The sequence below is a fragment of the Passer montanus genome, unplaced genomic scaffold (assembly GCF_014805655.1).
Source record: "Passer montanus isolate IOZ18808 unplaced genomic scaffold, ASM1480565v1 scaffold50, whole genome shotgun sequence".
NCBI lineage: Eukaryota > Metazoa > Chordata > Aves > Passeriformes > Passeridae > Passer > Passer montanus.
In genome coordinates this window covers 4367062-4389757 of record NW_024369930.1, presented here as the reverse complement: position 1 = coordinate 4389757, position 22696 = coordinate 4367062, and the positions used below count along the sequence as shown (strand labels likewise).

At 36.8% G+C, this 22696-nt stretch overlaps 1 protein-coding gene across 12 annotated transcripts in view; it reads right to left on the bottom strand.

The window, feature by feature from the left end:
- Positions 1-22696, bottom strand: part of MAGI2 (membrane associated guanylate kinase, WW and PDZ domain containing 2) — a 702519-nt gene that overhangs the window by 120088 nt on the left and 559735 nt on the right. The gene's annotated exons all lie outside the window — the stretch shown is intronic.

Sequence of the window (22696 nt, the reverse complement as noted above, 5' to 3'; positions counted from 1 at the left end):
ATACAAAGACACAATGACAATACCAGTTATATTCTGTGCAAGCTCACAGATGGAAAATTTAGATGGATCCAGACATTCACTTTTTCTTGACATTTCCTCCCTATTTTTCCAACTCCTTTCAGTGCAGTCTTTATAGATTGCTTTTTTAAATAATGTAAAATGAATGATTATTTGGAGACTGTGTTGTCAGGAAATACCAACATTTGGTGAAGGGTAAAAGAAAAAAAAGTGAGTTTTCCTGGACTTAAGAATCAATGAATAGCAATTCAAGACTGTGTATGCATGTGCATATGGAAACAGTTTTTGCATTGATCATGATATTGACAATTTTCTGTTAAATGTGATTACTTGCCATCAGCCATTCAGAACTGCTACTGTCATTTCCTATTCTAGGCATGAACTATCTATCTTACATAATATAGAGATGTTTCACAGCATTTTGTTGTAGCCAAAAGGGTCAAGGACAAATGACACAACAAATTTTTATGGTAGGTTCAAGACCTTTACATTAGAAAAATCTAGGCAAATATATGAAAATCAGTTCAATATTTTCACCTAAGCAGCTGGTCAAATAAACCCAAAGATACTACCTTTACCTTCAAGTCTTGTCTCATGTATAGCAGACCTACCAGTCTGAGCATATGGAAGCAGAATTCTTTAAGTCAACAGGCTATTTATGGGTCTCCATATTGCCCATGCACCAGGCATCTACTGTTACTGAGATGCTCAGAAATAAGTTCAAGATTCTTCTTGGTGATAGAATAGATCTATATATTTATAGCCCACAATATTTTATGTACTGTTAAGGTGCATATTAAAATAAAAATGAGATTTTAATGCAAACAATATTCATAATAGTTTGATGACCCACAGTCACTTTTCACTTTCATAAAAAAGTTTACATCTTTATAGAGAAAGAAAAGGATATTTGGTTGGAGAACTCTAGAATTTAAAGTATTTTTCTAAGTGAAGACTGTCTTGTTATCCTATTATTAATCACCAGGATACTATGAGATGTCTACAAGGTACACAATTCAAAAATTTACACATCACAACACAAAGCTTTTTGAAGGTATTTGAAAACTCAGAAAGAAAATGATAATGACTTAGGGTGAATGAGGTGGTTTGGGTGGAATTACTTCAAGTGTATTTATGAAATTAAGTCTTTAAGTACTTCAATCAAAATATCTAATCCAGCAAACAGAGGATAAGAGTGTCATGCAAGGGCTGCTTCTAAGTGAGAGCAAAAGGCAAAGGCTGTTTCTATGTGAAAATGAAATGGTCAGTTCCCACATGATCAGTCTGTGTAACAGCCTGACAGTAATTAATTGCATATGCACAAATTGTGATTCAGAGGAAGATTTCTTCAGAGGCTGCCTAAGGAAAAAATGCAAAGGAAGTTTGTTGAAATGACTGTGAGTATTACACACATAAACCTTAGGAGCTGCAAATGCTTTCTTAAATGTGCACCATAAATAGATTCCAAAACAAGCACAAACAGTAATGTCACTTCATAGGCAGTGCTGAAAAAACTCCAATGCTTTTGTCTCAAGCAGCTGAAAATAAAGCAGTTTTCAAAAGTCAGAATTTAAAAGAAAGCAAGCACCGTACAAATTACTGTGGCAATGGCTGCAATTCATCATGATTTGCTCACGCCCTGCTATAGAAAGATCTTACCTGCATTCTCATCCCTGGCTCCCACGTTAGCAGTGAGGCTGACATTGCTCACAACAGGACTGCTTCTGTTGAACTGAGAGCTCTTCAGTGCATGCTCCTGTTTCAGTAGCTATGCCTTAATAGTAACCTTGCGACTTTTTAATCCATGCAGTCTTTATTTCCCTCAGTGCTGGCAATGCAGCTATGTGGTGGGAGGAGACCAATCTGTTTGTTCATGCTCTCTTACAATACATTAGCAGAGTGCAAAATGAAAAATGCAATTTTTGTGTTGGGTGAGTAAATCATTGCTTGTTTTCAGCCCCTCACTTTAAGTATTTGGACAGGATTAGCTATGATATGAAACTTAAATCAATATGGTTTTGGTATTATCAGAGAATTACATAAACTAGTTGACATTATATAGATTTGTAGTGAAAAGAAATTAGCTTTTGCAAAAGGAGTGCAGTCAGGAAACAGACATGCCAAATAGTCCCTTTCCCCAGTCACTAAACAGGCAAAACTGAGCACTAGAAGATCTTGAACGTCTTCAAACAACAATCTTACATTATCCTTCACAGGCCAGCAGAAAATCCTTCAGCATTTCCTGAATCAATATCTTTAAAACTCTTTGTTGTTTCTGAGGTATAACATGAATAACATGTTATTCATGGCACTGAAGCTGTAACTCAGTCACAGTGGGGCTGTTTGGGACCCACCTGCTGTACTGACACACGGAGAATGTACAGCCACAGGTTAAGTGTGACAAACACAAGGGCATGAGTTACTAAATTCAGCTCCAAGAAAGGAGTTAGAGTGGGGCTGCAGTGGGGAGAAACAGTTTCAGATCATGAAACAGGAAGGAGTAAAAAAGGGGTTAATTTCTGAAATCCTTCAGATTAATCCCTCAACTGTACTTTCTCCAAACCTAACTCATTTTTCCAGGCTGAGAGTTCCTCATTGCTGACACAGAGAGAAGTAGGAAGCATTTGGTAGGAAGAGAGAGATAAGTTAAGAGCATTACAGAGCCACTGCCATGCTAATGCAAAGTTCAAAACCTCTCTTCTTTAGGAAACCTCCCTAAAAGGTTCCTGTAGCATCTTTTCTGCCTGTTCTCTTCTGCTGCTTCTAATAATAATGGGTGCATATGGACAAGCATAATAGTGATCCACTTTATAACTCCTGTCTGATTTTCTGAGCAAGCCCATAGTCTGCCTCCAGAAATCACAGTTTCACAGTGAGTGGGTATCTTTGAAGTTATGCAGAACATTTATATTAAGCATCAAACTTTGCCTGACTTTTAGAATTAAATTTGCTAAAATGACTGGAGCTTGCTCACAGAATGACTGAGCTAGGCAGGGATCTCTAGTGGTCATACTATTCAAACCCTGCTCAATCAGAATCCCTTAGAACCAGTTGCCCAGATCATGTCCAGGTGGCTTTTGAAAACCTCCAAGGGGGAGACTTCACATGTTCTCTAGGCAACCTGTGTCAGTGCTCAGTCACTCTCCCAGCAGGAAAGTGTTTTCTGATGTTCAAAGGAAACCTTCTGTGTTTGAATGTTTGCTCATTGCCTTTTTTCTTGCCACTGAACTTGACCCCATCTTCTTTGTACAGGTGTTTATGTAGATTGATAAAACCCCCCTGAGCCTTCTATTCTCCAGGGTGAGCATCCTCTCTGTCAGGTGCTCTCCAGTGTGATCTTCCTCACTAGCCTGTACAAACTGCACGCATGCCACACCAACCTCATCTTACTTGAGACTGTTCAGGGATGAGGGAGCCCAGAAGGGCTGATCTGATCTGGGGAGAAGGCATCTGAATCAGACTCTCTAGATGAACTGTCAGGTTTGATAGACACCCAGTAGACAACAAATACCGTGGCCTACCTCTCGAAAATCTACACTGCCACAAAAACAGATTCTTCAATGTCTAAATTCAGCACTGAGTTGAAGAATGTTAAAGAATACTGACAGCAAGCAAATTTGTCAAACTGTCCTAAAGTTACCTCTGATTTAGTTAAGGCTCTTGCATTTAACGTAAAAATTTAGGAGAATGGGTCTGGAGGGGACTTCCTGCATGTCTGAACCTAGTCCTCTGTTGTCAGATACAACACAGTATGTTACACTTGAAGAAATTTGATGTCTTCTTCACAGAAAAAAAAAATACAAACTCCCATAATATTTCATATATTGAAGTAGCTGGTTTTGCTGATTAAAGTCTGCTGATCATTACTTATTGTCATGAAATGTTAATTGACTCAGTGCCTGAATGTTTGATTAGAGGTTCCATTTTGCTACCTATGTATTTCAAAGCAAATTCAGATCTGTACTGTCATTATCTTTAGTTGTATTAGTAACTGATGAAGAAATTTCTAAGCTTCAACATCTTTTAATGACACATTCTGTTTTACATTCGTCTCTACAATAATGTTGCAGAATTAAATCTGACACCCTGGGGATTTTCCACAAGCATTAATTCTGAAACAAACCACAACCTTTTTCATGCTTGAAGTGCTTGATCCAAACAGAATTTTTTTTATTGACATAACTAGTTTCATCACAAATTATCTTAGAGTTTCAGGCAATGCTACGAGCTCTATTTACCTCCTTTCTGAAGAACCTGTATTATTCAGTTGACTCCAGTTATTGTTTCTGGTTTTTTTTTTTTTGTTACCCCTAGATTCTCCGTGTAAACATCTTGCACTTGTAGGTAAAGTTTTTCCATTTTCTTACCTATTTTGTACACACATTTTATTTCTGGACTTACCTATGTTCCCACTATTTGTATACAAATATTTTGCCTATTTATTCTAGTTATGTTTCTTGTACACTTAAGTTTCTGGCTGTACTTCAGCAAATTGAATTACCTACTAGACTGCCATTCTCACTATTAATTAGAATTCACTAAATTTTGAAGTAAGAATGCAGAGAAAAAAGTGTAGATTAGATCTTCAATTGAAATTCAGTAGAAATGTCTTCATTCTTTCTGATAGGTTTTTGATCATGCTCTTAGTGCTAGGTTTGTGTGCTTAAAATATGACAGAATGCAGTGATTTGGGGTGGAGAGAGCTCTGCTACCCCCCTGCAGCCAGCACAAGCCAATAGCAATGGTGCTAAAACCAGCTCATGGTTTGGCAAGTCAGCACAGGACACACCAGCTCTGCAGGACTTGGGCTGCATAATTTTTTGCTGCATTTATAGCCCACATAAACTCTGCTAGCTTCTCCAGCTTTACTTATTCCCACTTGCATTTCTCACCCATATAATCTAAATTCTGCATATGCATACTTTGCATCAGTTCCAGAGCTAGCAATACATGATTACTTCATCGTTGAAGCTTTCCCTTCACCTGCCCACCCACACTCTCTACTGTCATTACAGATATTTCTGTCACTTCTCAGCAGTGACCTTGTCTTCTCTTTCTGCAGAGTGCTGCAAGATTGCTGGCACTGGAGCCTGTTAATAATAAATTCAGAGCACGTTTCCAGTATCAAAATATGATACGTGGAGGTAATTTTAATAACAACAGCATGTGATTGATGGTCATGAAAAAAGCAAGGATTTGTAAGAAATGAGACATTTTTACATTCAAACATACACTTACAAGCAGCAGTACAGAGAACTAGTGTGTGAGAGATCCTTTAGTTAAGCAGTAGCAGACAAACTACATTCTTAAACTTTGAAACTCAACTTCCCTCCACTTGCCATAGATGTTAATCCAGTGTATGAATAAATAATTTCCATTATAAATGGTGAGAAGCGTTTTTTTGGCTTTAAAAGATTTCAGAAAGTTCTGCATCAACAGAAATTCTCTGATTTGTTGTACTCTGACTTGCCACAGAACCCTGTAAAACCTATTTATCTCTAGCTGCTGAGATCTGATGGCCTGACTTTTACAGACAAAAGATAGAGCCTAGAGTCCTGTAGTTCATGGTAGCCTGATTAGTCTTAAAATTAAAAAAAAGGAAAAGAAAAAGGCCCTAATTTTGTTAATACTCAGTATAAAATTACTCTTATTTTTAAATAAAAAATTTGGAATTACAACAACTTCTTAAAGGAGATTGCAGTGTAAGATGACTATTGCATATTAGTACTGAAATACTTAAAACACCTGCCAAGAAAATACTTAGTTCTAAAGAGGAACATTAGATTAACTGCTAAAACATATCAAAAAGGCAACCTGAGGAGAAGTACGTGCATTCAATAACTCAATAACTACAGCTACTGATCAAAAGAGCTAAATTTAAAACTGACCACATTATTATCAGCTTTATAACAACTTTCTCTGATAGACAGTGCTGCAGCAGCCACAGTGAAATGAAAAGAGCTGCTGGGAGACATAATGGGCAGCTGCCTCTGCATTCAGAAATAGTTTCAGGACCTCTTGCTGGTATGCAAGAACATTAAATAGTCCATTACAAAATCACTGCTCACACTGGCATGGAAGATCCTTTCCCAGTCTTCATCACGTACAGAAAGTTTTACTCTTGTGTGACAGGTAACCACTCTCCACAGCTCCTTCTTTCACTCACTGAACTCTGGGAACTGAGGTTCAAGGGGGAAAACTATAATAATAAATGATAATAATGAAATTATTATTTATTTAATAAATCATTAATGATGATTATTATATTTTATTTTTTCTTTAAATCAGACAAAAAGTCAAGCCAACATGTATTCCTAGCCATTCAAGTGCTCAAACTGGCATAAAATAGGCCTAGATTTTCCTCTTTCTGAAACCTTAGCAAAATATATAAATCATCTGCTTGTCAGATTTGAGCCAGTACTTGTACAAAACAGCATTGTAGAGTGATAACTTGGGTTAAAATCTCTTCCCATCACTGGACTTCATCTTGCCCATAATGAAGGACTGAGCACTGGCTCTGAACTTTGCTTCAGGGGTAACACAAATATGTGACATAGACACTTTTCTGCAACTTTACCCAAGACTCAGATCTGTTGAGTAAGCAGGGGCCATTTTTATACAATCAATTTTTTAGAACCCATTTTAATTCTACTGTGACCCAATGCATATGCCTAATTAAAAAGCTGTCTATTCAAAATTTTTGTGCTTAACCAGCATGTATCATGTAATTACACTCAGGCAGATGTGGATTAGTAGAAGAAACTATTTCAATTTTATTTGTATTTTGCATATAGTGGTAAAAGCTATTTAAATAGATGCATTTATTTGGGAGACAAATAAAATACATTCCAGAAAAATCTAAAGACCTTGATTATTTGCTGATCTAGTAAACATGAAATATTGTAGATTAAGAAATGTAAGTAATGCAATAGCAAAAGCATATTTAAATGAATACTGGTCATAAAGCAGTAAAGAGTAGGCAAATTTTCTTCCTAGAAACAGTTTTCACTTCTTCAAGCATCTGAAAGCATAGCATGGATGTTAAAACTGCTACTTAAAAAAAGTAATTACTTAAAAGATGGTAAGTATATTGGAGGCAAGACCACATAAAGAGAAAAAGGTCCAATTTTCAAGGTAGCCTTTTATTTACAAATTATGTAAGCTTGTTCTGCCTAAGCTTTGCTTGCAGGAACTACTTGTGCATCCTGAAATGCCTGGTGTGAATGAACTGCGTGACAGAGCGTCAGTGGATCTGAAGAGCGAGATAAAAAATGTATGCCACGTTTGCATAGCTTTTTGGGATCACTTTGGAAGGTGTCACTGTGTGCAGAGGCTCATGAAGAAATGAAACCCTTCTTTTTCTTTAGAAAAAGGAGGTCAAAATTTACAACACATTTGCTTTTGTACGCACATTTTATTTCTGTAGGCAGCACATCACATTTATCTAGGTAATGGCTCCCAGGAGGAGGAAAGCAGCCCAGCCAGCCTCCCAGCAGCCTAAAGGCAGAGGGGTATGGAATACCATGATGTAAATACCAAGCAGCCCCTGTGCCCCACTGGGAATCCTGGCCATGTGCCACCTGTCCCTGGTGGAAGACATTTTCAGCAGCATTGTCAACTGCACACCATTGCCACTGTTGATTCCTGACATAAACTGCCAGGAAGGAAAAAGGGAGATGGATGAGGTGAGGAATTAGATGGAGCATTTATAAAGATGCTTCAGCACAGTGACAAATGCCTTCATATGTTGAAATATAAATATAAATGTTACTGGAAATTTTTAGTAACAAGCAGTCATGTGAACTAAATGGTTAATAGAGCTATTTTATTTCTTTGAGTAATGCTAGCACCACGAGGACAAGAATAACTAGCCACATACCAAATTAGTAATTTGTGAAAGCAACAGCACTTTGTTGGACCCTTAAAAAAATATGTGTAAAGATAGATGAGTAGGATTCATCTCTATTTAAAATCTATAGAGGTACAACTTGAAAATTCATTTCTATTTTAGAGATATCATGGTTTCCAAGGAGATTCCTTGTAACTGCAGTGGGCATCACTGCCAGAAGTGGGTCAGTTTTATAACTGTTATCTATTTGGTAAAACTACAATTTTCATAATTGTTTGATCAATACTTTGTTTTTCCTGCTACACTCGCACAGTGCCCATTCAGGTGCCTAATTCCCCAGCTGGCTCTCTGAGACCAGTCTAACCTGACTATCAGTCAGGTTATTAATTTAATTCAAGTCTAAGACTTACAGCCTTGATTTGTGGATGTTTTGTGTATTCATTGCTCAAGTCCACAATCTGCTGGCTGAGATCAACGTGAGCTGCCAGCAGTGAGTGTGCTTATTTCAGATCCAAACCATGGATGTGGAGCCAAACAACAGGCACCAAATCGGAAGGTCTTGCTCTGATATATTGATTAGCAATTTAAATCTACAATAATAATAATATGCATCCACATTCTTCCCAAAAGAAATGCTTGCTGTTGTCGCAGATGGTACTTTTTATGCTAAAAATTCGCTACCAAACTTTATGCTGAAAAATCTGACTGATTAATGTCTTAATCATGCCATTAGTTGTAATGAAATGTGTGCTCATTCACTGGTTCACCCTAGTTATTGGAGCTTCTACTGTCATGCCAAACCAGAAATTCAGAATATATGTATGCACTCCTTGTTTTAGATATATATAAATCCTCAAATCTTGCTCTATCTTTAAATTAGTCAACTGGGTTTACAAGGTCAGCACCTTTCAGAGGCAGATATTTCAAAAGAGGTCTGGATCACTACAGATTAATGCTTTTAATCAAAATTAAAGACATGAAGCATTTTATGAAGCAGAAATTAAATGTATCAAAACAGTGAAATAATTTCCAGCTAAATAGAGGGATTTTTACTGATATTCTACTACATATAAGTACCTCAGTGCATTTGAAATAGAGCTTATACAAATGTACATCTAATATATAGCTAATTTTTTACTCATAAGTTTTATAAAGGTCATTCAAATTTTAGTTTATATGGGCTTATCTTATGTATTACCTCTATATTTTCTTCCTTTTTTATAGTAAAATTATCTACAAAAATAATTACCTTAACTTTAGAGAGCTTCTCACATAATTTCTATAACAAAAGATCTACTCAATAGTTTTTCAGACATGTATGAATATATTACTTTCTTTAAAATCGCATGGCAAAGATAAATAGTGGAGTTCCTTTAGGTTCTCTAAGGTTTTACAGTATTTTTCCAGGTTAATAGAGGGTAATGTATTATCAAACTGACCTTCCTTCCAAGCAAACGTTGGTTGCCTTAATATCTCTAGAGCCTCTTGCACTGCCAAGCCCTCATTTTCAAGGACAATATATTTTTACTCTTCGCAAAACAATTTAACACCTTCACCACTGAATAATTATACTTTCACTTTCAGCTCATTTCTGAATACTACACTGAATATAAACTACAAAATTCAGCTTGCATAATATTTTTTTTTGTAAGGAGGCAAAATCATTAACACAAGTCTCACCAAGCTCTTTCTTTAAAACTGCTTTATAATGCACAGAAAACTCCAGCCCTATAACAGTTAGGAAAAGGTCACTTTCTAGCCTTATAGCTTTATGGCAAAGAATCACATTCCCCTTTTATGAGGATTATCCAATCTCCCACTAGCTACTCATCCTACTTTTATGTCTTAACCACCTTCTCTATTTTGTGTTTTGGTTTCTGAGAGAGAATTCTTTATGCTCTAGTATGGTTTATAGCACTGAAAAGTCACAATATTTTTGGAACTTAATTTCCACTGTAGTAAATATTTAACCAATAACAACACCATTGCAGGACAAATACTCCATCATTTTCTATTGCAATGTAGGGGTTTAGTTGAAAGTTTGGATTCCAGAACATGCCACAGACTGCTGAATATGGATACATCAATTTCTGTTCAGTAGTCAAATCTCAGAATTTATATATAAAGGGGCATTAACCCTGTTGTGTATAAGAACAACCATATCTTCCCCTTTAGCAAAGACAATTTTCTGGATGTCTATCTTTATTAATTTTTTAATTAGCTAATGAATAAAAATAAATTAAAATGTGTTATTATGAATGACTGTGATGCCACATCAGACTATTTGTTCAGACCATGAAAAAGCAGTCTCACACTATGTCTGCCATCTCCCAATGTTCCTGTGAATCATCCCATGGTAATTAAAAAGCCTTTCCCAAAATTATCATTGTATCTGATTTTTCCTCAGAAGGCTACCATTTCATGTCATTTGCTTCCACACACTATTTCTATCCTGCTCCTGACAAATTAGGTGGGATCATCAGTCCTGAGAGTGTATTGCTTCTGGGTCCATCAGAAACTGAGATCAAGTTTCAGTCTCCCATCCCATTGTAGATGGTAGCCATAGTCTTTGAAGCTGATTATTGGAAAAGTTGTCTCAAGCATACTGTATGCACAATTTCCTCCTCTTTGGAATGTCTGTAAAAATGGTGTGAAGTGGGACAGCCACTCCATAAACTTCCTTCTAAGAAATGTTGCATGAGAAGTGCACAAAGAAGGACAAGGGTGCCATGTGTTAATGGACGCAGCACACTGGAGACAGGGGATAACTAAGGGTGAGCAATGGATGAGTGTGTGTGATGTGGGCTCAGGAATGGAAGGAGCAGGAGGAATGTGGGACATGAATTCCAGCAGCAGAGTGAGAGAGAAAGCAGAAATTTCTGTGCACTCAGTGCTTTGTTCTTCCCTGTCTTTAAAAAAACCCAGCTCCTGCCTGTCTACCAGCCCTGTCCTGCTTCAGGAAGGCACAAACAGACTGGAGTATAATACTGAATCCTGCTCCAAAAGTTGATGCTTTTAAAATGGAGGGCAATTTACATTAAAACTCCTTTTGCTCTTTCTGCTTCTTATGGAATTTTAAGTATGAAATTATTAATTTCTCAGGCTTGTATGCAATCAATGCTCACATACAGGCACAACCTGAGAAAGGTTCCCAGACAAAAAACAGTCAGGTGTCAACTGCTTATATGTCAACTGCAATTCTTAGAAATACAGTGAAATTACACAGTCATTATTTTCAATGGGGATTATAATTAGAGAAACTCAGGTAACTAAGGTCAAACTAAAAAAAAAAGCAAACAACCCTGGGTATAAAAATGAAAGTATGGCTTCTTGTCTATTTTAGCTCTCTCTGCTTTTACTACAAACTACGAGCCTAGAAAAAAACCTCAAGATTGTCTTTGTGAATCCCTCAAACCAAAGATGGGGCTGCTGACACTGATGAGAGAGACATCACCATAGATAATACTGACCTAACAGCAAAGTTAAACACTGCTGGGTGAATGAATTCAGTGTTTGTTTGACCTTGTGCATTTTGATTTCATGGATTTTATGATGATATACCAAAGAGATTTCATACCAGTTCAATACAATAAAAAATAAAGAATAATAAACCAATTCACAAAACAGAACAAGCTTTTACAATAATTGATAAAAATGTACTGTTATAATTACAAAATATTATTTGTCCCTAATTTTATTCCATTAATAGTTGATACATTATATTTTTTTGCATAATTTTGAAACTGACAGTCCTTTAGCTGTTCTCAGCAAGGAATCATCAAATTGTTTAGCCTTGAGAAACTTTAAATACATAAAGATGAACCAGTCAATCTATTACATGTGGAGTCAGCCTGTAATACTGTAAAATGTTTTTGAAACATTTTCAAGGCTTTCAGCATTAAATAGTAAATAAAATCACAATTAAACTCTGTGAAGAAACAAATTCTGAAGAGTTCCATCATTTTATTTTTATTGAGATTGAAACTATCCAGTCTTTTTACTATCCCTCCAAAAAACACATATATTTGTATCTGTTATGGCAAGACTATTGTAACAGCACTCCCATGGCAAGGAGTAATCTGATTAACTGGGACTGTGGAGGAGGCTTATGAAAAAAAAATTGATACCATGTTGGTAATGTCCCTGTAGCACAATTCCTAACGCTACTTCTATGAATTATTCAATATGCTTGGGATAACTAGTGTGAATGCTTCTCAGTGTGTGCTTATTTGTTACGTGGCAGACACCATAAAAAGAGAGGACAGTAACTCTGATATTAACAGTGACCACATTTTCATTCTCTGACTTCACTGTCCTCCCAGATTTATTGCAATAAGCTGCAAACTAAATGCTGAATGCCACAGTTCCACCTAGCAGAACTCATCTAAAAGGTACTTTTTGAAACAGAGGTATGCATATTGTCACACTTATTCACATATCTTCAGCTAGCTTCAAAAACAGTACTGATTTAGAAGGAGAATAAGTGGTCCATCTAGTCTAAAAACTGGAGAGCATGTTTTGGATTCTGAGGCAATCTGGAATTTATATAACAACAAACATAGCTGTTTCTCTGGTGCAGACCTTCTGATAAGCAGAGGTGGCACATTTTCTTCCAGCTGTGTTCACTTGGGCTTGAAGGCACAGGACAACCTTCACCCTGAGAGAGCAGAGAGCACCTGCCCACATGTCCAGTTTCAGGCTGCTGCTATCAAAAAGAGCCCCATAGCACCAGAGATCCCTCAAAGCCAGCCTAGCACAAGGGAGTAGTGGAACTGATAGTGTCAATTAAGTGATAGAGAAACAGAGAGAAAAACAAATACTAGCAGCAATGGAAGGAGAAATATAATGATGTGAAGCCATTGTGAGACAAATCTTTCTGACAGTGCCTACTGTACCCCATGCTGGCCAAGGCAGCTGGAAAGCATTTCTGTATTTGCACAGTCCATAGATAATCTTACAAAGAGCATGCTCCCCAAAGCTATTAATGGCTTTGTCCTGTCATTCAGAAAAATATCATCATTAAAATGAGTAATAGCACACAAGAGGTTCAGGTCCAATGGCAAGCCTTCTGCATGCACAGGGAAGAACTCTTTGCACATGACAGATGTGCTTCTGTTCCACTGGAGTCTGTGCAGGTTCTACTTTGGATGAGAATGAAATATTTTCTCAGCTCTCTCTTACCCACTCCCTGCATTTCTTCTGTTGAAGGATTCTTGCTTGCCCTCCCCCCAGCCATGAAAAGTAGAATGAGTGCTTATCTGTATGGTTATTTTTGTGTAGTTAAAGGGAATTGCAAAAGCAAGACTGTTTAAGATGAATGATAATATATTCCTCTTTTTCACTTGCACAAATAAAATCCTTTTGGGAAGGATGCTCTTGAGGCGTAACAAGGACTTTGAATACCTAAGACCCAGATGTGCTTAGATATCAACACAGCAAGTGAAAGAGATTAAAAACTGTTGCCATAAAAAGAGAAATTAGTTACATGAGCATCCTGCAATTTCCTTAAACCTCTCACTCTCCCAAATTAAAAGACAGATGCACTGCCTAATTCAGACACAAAAATATGAGGTGTGTCTTTATCTAATGGAAAGAAAATACTGTTGCATTAAATTGACCAAAATGCAAAGAAATGAAAGAAAAAGGAATGAAAATTATATGAGCTTAATGTGATTTTTCTCATTTACAAATAAAATGGGATATAAAAGAATATCTAACTCCATCACTAAGAGCAATAAAGTAGTAAGGCCATGGTGCACGGGAAATTTAAATTACTCTGAAGGAGTAGGTTTGATATTTAGCCTGTGCCTAAATTCTGCGATTGCAGGATGCAAACAGAGGTCACAAAAAAGTCATAACTCATGTGATTTCTAATATTTGGGAGAAGAACTTGCTGTCACTCCAAGAAAGAGTAAAAATCTTGCTGCAGTCTGTTGAAGTGGATGCAATTATACTGCACAGGTATCATGCATCACTCTGCTTGTCAACTGGACAGGGCTGCTTGCACTGCCATGGGATGGCTGTCAGAATCTGACTAACCACACCGACTTTCTCCCTCCAGTCTTGACTCTGACAGAGGTTGTTTCAAGTGTCTTTTATGATTTCTATTATATACTCCAAATTTGGGGTGATCTTTTGGAAATGATAGATTAAAGGTTGTCTACATTGTCTCAGTTGTGTTAGCATTGTGCAAACAGATTTGGATGTAGTCTTTATTGACATCACACTTTGTATTTTATCCTTTGCTATAGGGTCTTTGTTCTAGCCCCTCCTTTTTCCCATACTTGGCCTGGCTGTTTCCCACAGCTGTTTTCCAGTTATGTGAGAGACAGAGCCAGCCTGATATAGTTTGCTATGACCACTGCCATCACTGTACAACTTAACTGGAGACCCAAATCAAGGAAAACCTGGCTTTTTCTGCGAGCCTGTGGTAAACCATGTTTAACACAGAATTCATACTGGAGAAAAAATTCATGCCTGATTCTGACACACACATGCAAAATAAGACTAATATCTAAGTGTTGTCATATTTTTATGTGGAAAAGATGAAATCCTAGATGCCTGGGACCAGGTTGATCACACCTGGAGTTAGGTAGAATATTTTCTCAGTCTGTGGCAATTTTTCTGGAATAGGTAAATGAAAAAAATCCTCTAAAATTTAGAAATATTGGTTTTGATTTTGGTTTTTCACTGAATGTTCTTAAGCTCATAATATTTTCAATTTGAACTTTTTTTACTAACCCCCAACATTTTTTGAAAAATATTACTTCCAGTTCACTTGAAATTACAAGTATTATGCCATAGCAAAGATGAATTCATTACTCTTGTAGCAAAAAAGAAAAGATTAAAGTATCACAATCCTGCTTTCAGAACTGAACAGACTATTGAAAGAGAAGTATTTACAGCATTGCACAGTTTAAAATAAAAATCCATCCACTCAGTATCTTGGCTGGAGTGGAATTTTTGGCATAAACAATCGCTCAAGTATAATTCTTCTTATTATCCCTATTTCCCCAAACAATTCAGAATCACTTTTTCAACTGTGCTAGAAACAGTTGAATCTCTTATATAATAGTCAATGGCATTTTCTTTTGATGCAATCAAATTTGGCCTAAAAAAATATACTCTTGTCTGATATGCAGAAAATAATTGGAACAAGACAGACTAAAGAGATTAAAGAAAAATCTGCCAATAAAATGAAGTTTTTTAAATTGAGTAAGGACGCTGCTACTGTGATCTGTCTATAAAACGACCAGAGATGATATAAATGTTTTCAAATTCTCCCATCTATGTTAGAACAACTTACTCCTATTAAAATAAAGCAACCTTCCAAAGTGATATTAAAAGTATAAACACACAAATGTGATCAATATTATTATACCATGTGTAGCACTGCCATGTTGCATGACTTTCCTGCGGAATTTGGCAGAGGAATCCACCCTCAATCCCACTTGCCAAATAAACAGGGTTAGATACACGTGTTTCCAGTGTTAGCCACAAGGTCTGACAGGAGGCAGTGTCCTTGCTCTGGGTGTTCTGGGTGTGCTCCTCTTAAACTGCCTGAGGAAAACCTGCCTGAGCACACCAGGCTGCTGTGCGGCACATGAACTTTTGTGGAAGTTTCAGTGCAAGAAAGTGAACCAGACTCCAAGAAACAAGACAAGTACCAAGAGCATTGGCTAAGGCTCTGCCCAACATCAGGAGAATACACCCAGTAACATTCTAGTGACAGGGGTATGATTAATGCAGCCCCACACATCTGGTGTCTTTAAGTCCCATACAATGATGCTTCTCCACTTTCCCCTTACGCTGCCAAGTTCTCATCATTACCTCAATTTCCACATTTTCCAGTTTCCCCACCTCTTTCTGATGCCCTTTTTCAATCACTCCAGTGCAAAACAACCAATTTTTTTCAGTGCTCTTTCAGCCCTTCACTATGTTACAGGCTTAGGTCTGACAGCTTCTTCAGGACTGACGGGTTTGCAGGATTCAAAGGCAGATTTCAGGCTGGTAATCATGAACTGCAGATAGCCTTTGCTATGTTGCTTATGTAAAGGTGGACTAGAAGAGATGACAAATAGCAGAGCAGCAGCATAGTCCAACATGCTTCATGACTGACTTTTAGCCTATGAATAAATTCTCAAGGAACAACTATCAAGACAGGGTGTCCAATATTATCTGACATTTCCCCAGCAGCACTACAGGTGATGCTCAGTATGGCAAAGAAAGTCTCAGCAAATACTGCATACAATGCTTATTTTAATGCAGAAGAGATTAGTTTAATACAAAAAATTTTAATTTACTTCCATTTGGAGCTAAAGAAGAAAAGCAATACATCAAAAGGAGTGAAACTGCCAGTGTTTAAAAGATCTGTACTCACATCAGTGCTCTCAGACCTTTCTTGCAGAGCTCCTTTCTTCTTTTCCTTAGAACCTTGCCCTCCCCCTCCTGCCTCCTACACACTCACACATGCATAGAAACACCCACTCTCCAGCCATTTCTAGCATGAAATTACTGCCTTTTCTCCCTGCCTCCCTGCAGAACAAAAACAAATTATGTCATCTTCAGCTCCAGCACATCCTATTCCAGTCAGTTTTCTCACTGTTCTGTACCCAGTCTCTGGAGATTGGACCCTCTTCTCCCCTCTCTATCAGCCCCTGAGGCTGATAGCCAAGAACTGGCATAACACCAAAGTTCCAGACACCAAGAATTTGTCTAAGCTCCTGTACAGAGCTCTCACTCATCTGGGCATGGCAGCAGAGCAGTGTTTAGGGCACCCTGGCTTTACCACTATGGCTCTGCTTCCCTCTGGTACCTGCTGAAGGAGGAGCTGGGCACCTCGAGCTCCACCTCCATCCACCGACTCAGACACTTATGTCATTGCTGGAGGGCAGAAGACTTTTGTGGGGCAGAGAGAGAAAAGGCTGGAAGAATTTTTCCAGGGGTTTCTCGCTTTCCATCAAGATTCACTTCATGCCTGCCCTCCTGGTTGGAAAAGTGCTCCTTATATCATTGAGAAATTTTCATTACAGGTCTTTAAACAAACAAGCCATTTTTTAAATGTCAGAGTCATCAATTACAAAGAGGCAGTCACATAAGTGCTGGAATAAACTTTGCTCTTCTTATAAAGGCCATGTGAGCAGCTAAACAGGGTCAGATGAGAGGTGCATCTGTGCTAATATCCTGATTCTGGCAACAGACAGTGAAAGATGCTTTTAGAAGTGAACTTCTAATAAAATGCCCTCAGATGTCTCTGTAACTGCCCATTAGTTAAAGGTTCGCAAAGCTCCTCAAATATGATTGATATGCCTGGAAATGTTTTGTCATCTCTGATGCAACTCTGGATAATTTTACTTCATGCCATGCATCAAATGATACAAATCAGAGCACTGACAAAAATATTGATCCATGTGTGATTGAACACAGATTTCTCTTTTAATATATGTTGCAGAACTGGACTTTAATAGTATTTGGCCTTAAGATCTTAAGCTGAACTCCATTAGGCTTCTCTTCACTTATGTTTTTATCAGTTATGATAGGAGTTGTTAACTTCAATAATTATTGGACTTTACTAAGTTCTACAATGACTATTTCTCCTTTTGGATGGGAAAATTCAGGTACACCAATGTAAACTAATACATTCAAGCAAATATATTTGCTAAATGTCAAGACAGATATTTTCCACTCTAAATGTACAGCAGAAATTGTATATCAAAATTAATTACTTAATTTATCCTTAAATTCTCAAAGAATTTAAAATTTGTTCTCAAAAGTCGCTAAAGGCAAAAAAATGAATGGAATTTTTGAACTCTCAGATTTTAATATAGGTACAGGTCATATTTTGTTGCAACAAGTGTGAAGGCAGAGGTGAATATATGTCAAGCTACAAATTTTTAAATACAAAATTAAAATAAAAATCTGAAACTCAGCTAAATATTTATGTTTTGTTTTGATAATTGAATGATAAAATAAATCCCTATATGCCAAAACAAAAAAAATCAAATGTGGCATGGCGGACAATATTCAAAAGTACAATTCTAGATTATTTTCATCATGCAATATGAAATTCTCACTTTCTCTGTCATCTTTTTATATAGAGAGAATCTCTTTCTGATCTCACAGATCACTCTTCTAAAGAAAGAAAACATCATTATTTATTGAATGAAATAGTACATGAGAAGATGATGACTATTATTTTCAATCTATATTTTTGTCTGTTCATACAAATAGCCAAATCATGTGAGATAGATGTTAATTACATTTGATAGAAAAAAAGTAATTTCTGCAACTGCAGCTTTTTTGGTAGCTACTGAGTTTAGTGCATGCTGCTTACTCAAGTGGCAACTTGCAAAACTTACAAAAACTGTCCTAATAAATGTGAGGATTACAACAATATATTTATCATCTCCTGGTCTATATTAAATGTCCTAGTAGCAGGATCTGCAGATTTTGCATGATGAAGTTCAGACTGAAGAATGAATTTATGGGCTTCCTAGAACTTTCATACACAAAAAAAAGTGTTTATTTCAATATGAACACTCAAATTGAATAAAGGTGTATGAGGATGTGATAGTGGAGATAATAAATAATTCAACATTTTTTCTGCCTTTGTATTTTGAATTCTGAAATAAGTATGATATAGTTTTAGTATCCTTGTCTATGCTTTTGGCCTTTGTGGCCATTTTTCTATGGAGTCAGACCTTGAATTAATAGGAATATGAGACTGCACATACTTGAATAATTTGTGTCCAAATAGTCTCTTTGCTTTTTCACCTTTACTCTTTCACATTTTACTTTACCATATTTCTTGATTTCTGTATGATCTCATTTTCTACTAAAGATATAGAATGTTTGAGCACCAGAATGTCTCCATTTACTCTTTCTAGAAGAGACTGAGGCTGGTGTCTTAGGTTAAACAGGGTGTGTATGCCTTGTGTTTATGGTTTGCGCTGCATTTGTCACAAGAGAGAAGATTTTTATATTATCACCAATTATATTTCCATTATATCGTCCATCAAATTACTTCATCATTGGTTTCTCTATTGGTTTCTGGTAGGTGCTGGAAGAGTTGCTGTAATGGCTTAAATATTAGAAAACATCACATATAAGCAGACCTGTGCATATACTCTCTCCTGAAGAATATCACTTATGTAACCCAGAATTTCACCAATTTACATGTCCAGTATTTTGCTATTTCAAGTAATAAGCACACATTCTCATTCTTGGGACCGATAGTCATAGATCAAAATATAGTCAAAATATAGTCAACAAATACGAATTTCTTTCAAAATAAAGTAAGTGCCATAAACCATGAGTATTATGAGCTGTTTCCTTTGTATAAACATGGATTTTATCAAAGCAAAAGGAAAGACTGGTGCTCTTTTGAGATTCCTCATTAATTTCTATGTAATATGTGGACTTCAAAAAATTAAGTGAACTCACTTCAAAATGAATTTTGGAGAAAAGTTACAGATACAATATTCAGTCCCGATATTGGCATATTCTTTATGGATACCAATAATATATGCAGTAAAATATTGTAAGTGCTGGAGACTAAAATGAATTTATAATCCCCTGAATATGGTTGAAATCAATCATCAAACTTCTTATAATGTTGTTTGAACAGTTAAATTAGAGAGAATTAAGCCTATTAATTTGAAAAGGGTTTTTTTTTGCTTTTTAAAAGTATTTATAAAACCACAAATGTGAGTTTTGAATTAGGCTAGGGGAAACAAACATCCTTAAAATTGTCAGAAAAGGACTATTATTACAGTAATTAATCAATCATTCACTGCTTACTCTAATAGATGAGTAATAAGGAAAACCAAAGGACTCTATAAACAGACTCCTTGGTGAAGGAGGAATGAGGCTGTTTAAGCAGGTGTCTGATGTCATTTGTGACAGCCTTTGGCATTTGAGATATTTGTATGAGACTTGCAGGTACCACACAGGGCTTACAAGAGCGCTGCCTGGAAAGGCAGGAGGAGGTTACGTGGGATCCCTGGAACTTTTAATGGCACTGGACACCTATGTCTTTTGCACCCACATATTGGTAGTCTCAGTAATCTGCCTTTTCCTCCCTACTGCCACCCTTCTTGGGACTCTATCTTCCTTAGTGTCCTGCTTTGAACCACCTCGAGTTCAGGTATTAAGCATAAAATGTGAGATAGAAGACTCCCGAAATGTCTGTTATGGCAGACTTTAGAGCTAAACCCCAAGATAGAGTCAGAGACCACTGAGCTCCATTTGTACTAATAATGGGAGCCCAGAGTCATCGCATGAAGTGAGATGGGAGTTCCTAAGATTTTTTTTTAAATTGTTCCTGTGACTTAAACAACACACTATCCATTTTCAGAAGCGTTTTGAAATTCAACTTAGATGCTCTGCCACAATTACTCTTTCAGTTTGCATCAGTAATTTTAATTGAAAACTTCAAGGGAATAGACAAATGACAGGGCTAAAAAGCATCAAAAGGTCTCTTCATAGCTCAAAGAATGTCTATTTGTAGGCACTACCCAACGAATGCTCAGTAGCTTGGAGGGGCAGCACAGACAAGCTCTAAATCCCTGTCAGGTAGAACAGATAGTGACATGGATTTTTTGCAACTCAGAGAGAACACAAGGATATTGAATATCACACCAGCCAACTGAAAAATCTGACAAGGTGCACACAAAGACCTAAGATGTAGACAGCAATAGTGTGTGGTACACAAAATATGGACACTTTTTTTAGTCTTGGCTTGTCTCTCTCCTGGTTATCATTCAGTGAGTACCTCATAATATAGTGAATATCAAAAGAAGAAAAAATATGAAGAAAACACTAAAATAAGAACCTCATGGAGATTAAAATTCAGTAACTTTGAGGCAAAAGTAGATACCTTTTCTAGTCCTTTGATCAACATAAGGAAAAATTTATAGATATTAATGTGCCTACTGTCCCGTTATCTCAAAGCCATAGAAATATAAAAAAAAATGAAAAATTAATCTTAGAAGAAAGTAGCAAAAGTATGAAAAATTTATAGCAACTTAAGTACTACCTTCTTGTCTTTCTATTTACATGCAGTGCTCAGTGAATTACCTGCCTTAAAATTTGAAAGAACAGGGGTCTGAAAATAAGTGTCTTAATTGCTATTAATATTCATAAGATGCAATTATTAGTTTTACTGTCACCATCACACATTTAAAACCACCTGTTATATCCCTTTCCCCAGCTAAATTGTCTTAATATATGATATCAAAATGATATTAATATATGATATTAAGATGATATTAGTAAATAAACTGGCATTTTTTCCTTTGCTTTGTGTTTGAAACCCCTTAAATATAATGCCATACTTCAGCACTTTCCTCTGTGGCAGGGGAACAGAAGATTTGTCTGTAAAATTTAAGATAAGATTCAGATTTAGTCCCCTTTAAATAACAAAAGAATAATTAAGAGTTTTTCTTTAAAGAATTCTGGTTACTTAGAGACTCAGGATAAAATTGTAAGGACTAGCAAACTAATAGATTGTTAAAATAGAGTTAATTTTAACTCTACACCTCTTGCATAATTTTTGCACTAGTTATATGCAAGTTTTTATGGTGAGAAATATAAAGTGGATTAAATTAAATGGGATGCTGTGTACTGCTAAATGAAAAAAAAAAAAAGTTTGTATCAGTTTGTCTCAGCTATGAAGCAGCAGGGCATCTGTTAACTCTGTCTCCATGTCTGGTGCACAGACCACAGCCCTCATGTTGTGGTTCCACTCTCCAGACCCTCATTATCTCCTAGATTAAAAAAGCCAAATTAACTTGTGAAATGAAAGAAGACTGGTACTGCAAAACAAGGCTGAGTTTTTAACAAATAGTTACTGTTTATATGTCTCACAAACAAGAAAATGTAACCAGCACTGCTAGTGGAAGGAACTATTGGTTTTGGTTGTACCAGATGCAAATGTAGTGCTTCTGCTGTGCTTTGCACCATTTCATCATCAGCCCGGGGGATGCTGGAATACAAGCAGTAAATATAAGTCAAATTCACATTGACTGGCTTAACGTGGGTGGGAGAAACCATTCCCCACAATGCCTGAAGTAATTTCTGTTATTGCTGTTAGTTACTTTCCAAACAGGTAATTTTCTTTCTCTGAACTCCATGGGATGATTAGCAACATATGGAGACAGAGAGAGATGTGCAGTCTCAGCTAGACTAAAACAGCAGATGAAATATCCTAGCTTCCAAATAAAGAAGGGGAAGTAAAGGAAGCAGATAATACAAGCTGATTTTATATGTTTATATGCTCTGCTCTCACAGTCCTGCCTCACCTGGCATCAGCTTGCATCTGTAAGACTGACACTTCATGGCCTTGGTGCATATTCAAATAGTTTTTTAGCCTGGAGATGCACAAGACCAATGAAAAGATAGTCCTTCCTCAGTGTCCCACTAGTAGCACAGCTTCTCATTTTCCTAACACCATGCCTTAACTTTGGGAGCCAGTTTTCCTGGAGCCACTGGATGAGAAGGTGCCGATAACTAAATTTCAGCCAGCTTTAGGCACTGTGGAAATCAAACTCCACATGTATGTGACCAGCTCCTGGCCAGTGCACCTCTTGAGAAGGTGGTAGACAATTGGCTACCAAGGGAGGGGAACGTTGTAAAAGATTGGGTTGGGTTTTGACTGACAGCACTTCAGAAAGACATGACCTCTTTACTATAGGTACTGAGGTGTGTGGCCATGATACACTGAGTGATGATCTGAAATTATTAACATTTCCAGATGACCTCCAAAACATAGATTTTTAATATATTTGTTTCTTTGGATTGAAGGTATTCTTTGTGCATACCTAGCTTATC